Source organism: Tupaia chinensis, unplaced genomic scaffold (assembly GCF_000334495.1).
Source record: "Tupaia chinensis unplaced genomic scaffold, TupChi_1.0 Scaffold000249_2, whole genome shotgun sequence".
NCBI lineage: Eukaryota > Metazoa > Chordata > Mammalia > Scandentia > Tupaiidae > Tupaia > Tupaia belangeri.
Genome location: NW_006159729.1, coordinates 441963 through 448299, shown reverse-complemented (window position 1 = coordinate 448299; position 6337 = coordinate 441963).

Here is a 6337-nt window from a genome sequence, read left to right as displayed (position 1 = left end):
AAATTTAAAAATAAATAAATAAATATTTAAAAAATATTATTATTTCCTGTTCTTATTTGTAAGAATCATAATTTTCAGGGAAATAACCCTTCTCACATGCTCTTTTTTTGCTAGTAGGAATTCAAATAGGCCCATCTGGAAGAAAAATTATCAATAGCTAAAAAATTACTTTCTTCATTTTAAAATATATGTGGATTTTTTTCCTTTCCTGAATGTCTTAGCAAAAAATTTTCTATAAAAAGTGACCATTAATGTAGCATTTAAAGTGATAACAATTGGAAGCAACCTAAAAATGCAGCAACATGGAACTGAGTTAAATGCTGTGTGAGATTTATCCTTACGGAAGACAGCATGAAGCTTCTGAGACCTAAGAGGTAGAAGAATACACACTTCTTATGCCTTTTATATTGTCAAGTGAGAAGAGACTTTTTCAATGTTGTATGTACAATATAATTCAATTATGTGGAAGTCCTGGGTAACCAGTTGCATCTCAGTATCTTGCAGTAGGCAATTGTAAATTTTGTCTAATTTTCTGCACATCACCGATGTGAAAAATACAACTAGAAAATATTAGGCATTTATTTATTTTTACATATGCTTTATTTATTTCAGTCAGAGTATATTACCCAAAACTTCCATTTGACAATATTTGCTCATCTTTTGCATTGTTGTAACCAGAAATTATTTTATGGAAAATAATTACAGTAAGATTTAAAGGGATTGTAGCACCATCTCTTTAACAGTGAAAAGAACCTTGATGAATTTGCCAACACCTACACCTTCCAGAAAATTCTGATTTACATTAAAAACATCTTTTAGCAACTTTTGTGTCTCACTGCAGTTATTTCATTTTCATGCTTACGGAGATGGGAGATGTGTGCTTTCCTGCCAACAACTCTTGCCAAGGAAGAAATTGCTGATTACCTGATATTGTTTAAATAGCATCATCTTTAGAATCTGCCCCTTTGAAACCCACTGTGCAATTCAGTACCAATAATTTATGCTGCAGGCCTAAATAAATAGCATTAATTTTCAAGTTTCCCTAGAAGATGGAAGAGACTTTTCCTCTTTAGTCTAATGTGTTTGTGGAGAATACAGAACAAGACACGTGACACAATGGTGTCCCCAGGCTGTTCCTCTCATGGACAAAATCAACCAAAGACAAACAAGGCAAAATAAAATAAAATAAGTTAAATAAAATTGACTGGTATTTTACTTCAGTTTGATGGCTAGATATTAGAATTAATTTAAAGCTATTGTTATTAATACATTTTATAATATTAATGGGATTTAAAGGATGATGTACAATATTTAAAGGATGATGTACAATAATTTAAAGCTAGATTTTTTTAATGACAGATTGAAATCTTGGAAATCCTACAAATTCTTACACTAGCACTGGGACCTAATGGTTAAGTGAGCCAGGATTCAAACTACATGGCCAACCTTGTAGTTTGAATCCTGCCCTGGTGACTTAAGAAACATACCTGGCATGTGTACATGTCCTAATCCCAACACAATGAAGAAATGGAGGAAAACATTGCAGTGCACAATACCCCATTTGTGGGAGAGGGATTATCTCTCTCTCTCTCTCTCTCTCTCTCTGTCTCTTTCTCTCTCACATGCATACTCTGCTTATAATAATAAGAAAAAGAACAAATATAAAAAAGAGAAAATAAATTTAAAAGGAAAAATAGAAAGATATTTCTGATATTTTTAATATTTACTTTCCTTTCACACTTAACCATCTCATCCTTTTTGTTTTATATTCAAAATCCAATTTCCCAATTTCTTTTGCCATTAATGTCTCTCGCATCTCTACCCTTCCAGACTGATCTCTGCAGGTGTCAATTGCCTGGTCCCTCCTTCTACCCTTTCTTCTCCATCATGCTGACATGGCTGTCATGGGAAACTTTCCAAATATATACAAATCATGACAACTCTTTCTGCAAGCAATCCCATATCCTCCTGGCTCACTTAGAAGAAAAAGCCATAACTCATCTACAAGGACTGCAAGGTGTTTGAAAACCTGGTGCCCCAGTAATATTCTGGCTCCATTTCCTGCTCCTCTCTATCTCTCTAAGTCAATGAAATGACATCAGCCTTTTGGCTCTTCATGGATGACTGCCCTGAGCCTACTCCTGAGCCTTTACACTTGCTATTTCTTCTTTTAAGAGCAGGCTTCTTAGGTCCAAACATCACCTTCAATTTATGCTTCCAACAAGCTGAATTGTGACTCTTTCTGACATAACTGTTTTATCCTTATTTGTAATGTTTGCCATCCTCATACATTCCTAATTTACTTATTTAGTTTGCTCACTGTCTGCTCCTACAATGTAATGTCAATTTGATGAAAGCAAACTTTTCTATTTTTTCAATGATATTCATCATGCCTTGTATAGTACATAACACCTCATGTGTACTCAATAAATATTTCCTGAGTGAATTGCAGATGTGGTTTTTAAAATTCATCCCCAAGTATTTATGCTCTAGGTGTAGATGCTACATATCATCTGCACCATGGACATGTTAATGGTTAAATTGGGATATTTCAGTCCTTGGAGTCAGACCAGCTGAGCTCTAATCCCAGCTTTGCAAGACACTGATTGGGCCTCAGTTTTCTTCCTTGTACAACAAAGGATATGAATAGCACCTAACTCAAAAGGTTGTGATAGAATTGGATGATTAATCTTAAGTAAAATCATTTAAAGATCTGAGTAAAGGCTACATGTGGGTTGACTATTTTTAATTCCATTACTTTAAAAATTTTAACTTATTATCATTATTATGAGTGAGAGAGAGAAAGTATTCTCCAATGGGGTGTGATCACACTGCAATCTCTTCTCCATCACATTAGGGTTCAGATTTGGGGCACAAATATACACGCACTGGGCATACACATACTTCCTCAAATGGCAAGGACCTGGACTTGAACCCTGGTTGACCATGGGGGATCTATTATAGTGCCCTTAACTACTTTGCCACATTCCAACCCTCTAACCCTCTAATCCTTTTTTTTTTTTTTTTTTAGAGGTTTTTGCTATAGGGTGCGTGTGCTCGCCAGACAGAGAGAGACAGAGAGACAGAAAGTGAGAAATCACACTCCAGGGCGGGATGGCCATGCTGCAATCCCTTCTCCTCCATTCTCCTCTCGGGATCTTGGGCACACACGCACATGCGCCCGGCGTGAGTTTAAGCCGCCAGATCCAGGACTCAGTCGACTACGTGGGAGTCCAGCAGCATAACCATTATGCTAACTGCAGGTCCCCTCCTCTATTCCTTTTTTAAGTTGTATTTTCCGTGCCAAAAGTACATGTTTGAAAGGGAAGTTGTTGGGTTTTATTGTTTGTTTATTTCTTGTTTTGTTTTAAATTTTTCATGAGACTTCATATAACATCAGGTCTTGCCATACGCTGATGTTTTTTGGATTGACTCTGTTAAGTTCACAGCCTGTTGCCATGAGCAACATTCATCTCCTGGTTGCCAAAGAATAGCAGAGTCCTGGAAGTTATACAGAGATTTTTCAAAGACAAGAAGTTAGAGTCTCTCAGAGTAGAGGAATGCAGATGCATCTGGCTAAAGGAGATGTAATCTGAACATACTTGCCTGTACTTCCTCCTTCCAGGAGCAGTTCAATTAGACAAGTTTAATACATAACTCAAATGAGATCGAGTGGAATAGCATGCTAAGAATTAATTGCCAACATTTTAGACCTTTACTTCTCTGTTGCCCAAGCCTTTTTTATCTGTCTCCCACTCTCTTTAATTTCTCTTATTTTTCTGAGTATTAGAGATCTGTGTTATCTTTTCTTTTATTCCTAGAAATAATAAATTATATTTATTAGTATAAAATGAACAGGTTGATTATCACTCATCAGGAAATCCAAAAGACTCCAAAATTTTTAACTTTTTGAACACCAATAAAATGACATGAGTGGAAAATTCTACACCTGACCTCATGGCTCAGATCTCAGTGAAAATGCTGCAATACAAGCATATTGAAGGGCTGGCCCAGTGACCTGGTGGTTAAGTGAATCAGAAACCACATGGTCAAAGGTGATTTGAGTCTGTAGACAGTGTCTTGAAAACCATACTGGGCACATGTACATAGGTGCCTAAAATTTTGATGAGAGGAGGAAAGAAGGAAGATTGCAGTGTGACCACATCACATTTGGGGTTACATTCTCTCTTTCTTTTTCTTTCTGTTGAGCTATGTGATGCCTAACAATACAAATAAATAAATAAATAAATAAACAACAACAACGAAACAACCTCCTGCAAGGAGAGTATTGGAGTGATGCCTAGTGTTTCTGAGAGCCAGGAGGGCATGATAAACCTTACAGAGAAAATACATGTGTTAGAAAAGCTTTCTCTAAACATGAGTTCTAGTGCTACTGGTTATTAATTCAAAGTAACTATATTTAACAAATATATAACCAGGTGCCTTTAACAGAGAAACATGTAAAGCATAATTCTGTATTAATCAGTTTACAAAACTGTGACTTAGAGGCTTGTAGGAATCTCATTTGGTTTTCCCTTTAGGTGAAATAGTTCTGTACTCATTAATTCAGCAGATTACAAGGGATGGTAACTTTATGAAATACAACTACATCAACAAGATTTTACTATATTTTCAAATTATATCATAAACAGTTCTTCACTTAATAAAATATGACTAGAAGTAAGACAAGACTATTACGTTTGAAATTCATTTGTGTAGGCACTTACACATACCTAGCATGTTTCAAGTCACCAAATCCAGGACTCAAACTATGGTTGGCCACAGGGGAGTTCATCGTCTGAACCACTATGTCACCTGTTGGCTCCTCTTTTTGATTTTTATTACCTTGTTAAAAAAAATGAAAAACTCGGGGACCACCAGTTAGCATAATGGCTATGTCGTTGGACTCCCATGTAGATGATTGCCGTTCGAGTCCCAGACCCAGTGGCTTAAACTCAACACTGGGCGTGTGTGTGTGCATTCCCAAGATCCTGAGAGAAGAATGGAGAAGGAATTGTGGCGTGACCATCCCCCCTGGGGAGTGATTTCTCGCTTTCTGTCTCTCTGTCTCTCTGTCATTCTGACAAGTGCATGAGCCCTATAACGAAACCCTCTCCCCTCCCCCCCAAAAAATGAAAAACTCAAGATAATTAAATGACTTCTAATGGCAAAAGCAATGAAAAGATTCATGGTGAGCCTCAGAAACACTGGGTAGAGAATGTCTCCCCATTCTCATGCTGGGAATCCTAAGAACACATCTTCAGGATCAATGATTCATTAAAAGACTTCACTGGAATGAGAGTTGTTACACTCATGTCTGCCACTTAGTACAGGAAAACCATACACAACAAAATTAGGAATGGGAAAAGGCACATTGTAGACAAACAAAGTGCTGCTAAACTAGGGAGCTCACTGAGCCTTGGTGTCCAGGGATTTTACTGGGGTCAGCTGTAAAGGAACCCATGTGTGATTGACTTCTGTTACTCAAGCTTTAGACCCCCAGAGAGTAAATAGAAGGTCATAAACTACCTTGGTAGCATAAAACATTAGGACAAATTAGTTTAGGTGGCTCAAAGAACTAGGCATGCAAAAAACTCTTACTAGGCAGAACTTTTCAGCAGTTCGATTCTTAGCTGTCAGCCAAGAGCCAGACCCAGTACAGAAAACAGACCTTTCTTAGACATATTTGACATTAGGGAATCCATGCCTACCAAACTGACTCTTTCTTGCACATCCTGCCACTTAGGTTCTCAAATTTAGTCTAAGTCTTCATCTACCACCATGCACACTGGTTTTCTTCCTTTCTTTGTGTTTCCTTGCATTTTATAATTTTATATTGTCATTGGCATACGTGAGAAAATAAATCTTCAAAAAGCTTAGCCATTACAGAAACAGTCCAAGATTTATACCAATTTTTAAAAAGTTCTTGTCTAACTCCATATGAGTCAACATTCCACATTAGTAACATCTTCTCTAAAATATTAAAAATTGTACTCAGCAGAAAACACATCATAAAAGATAACATTTTATCATGATCGGAACTGAAGATAACTTGACTTAAAAGAGCAAGCCACAGTGTGTAGAGTGTACCACATAGCACAGGGAAAAGAGAATTTGTACTCCATTTTCTTCCTATTCAAGCTGCCTCACTGTATGAGTCCTTCTTTTTGGAAATCCTGCCTCCATACTCTGAAATGCTTTATATAAATGTTACTTTTAAGTTTGACTGGTGTTCCCGGTAGCTTTTAAATATTACATTTGAATTTAGAAACATAAGATTTAAATTTTTATAGGGAATTTAAAGTCTTCCACTTAAACTCATTTCTAATTTCATACC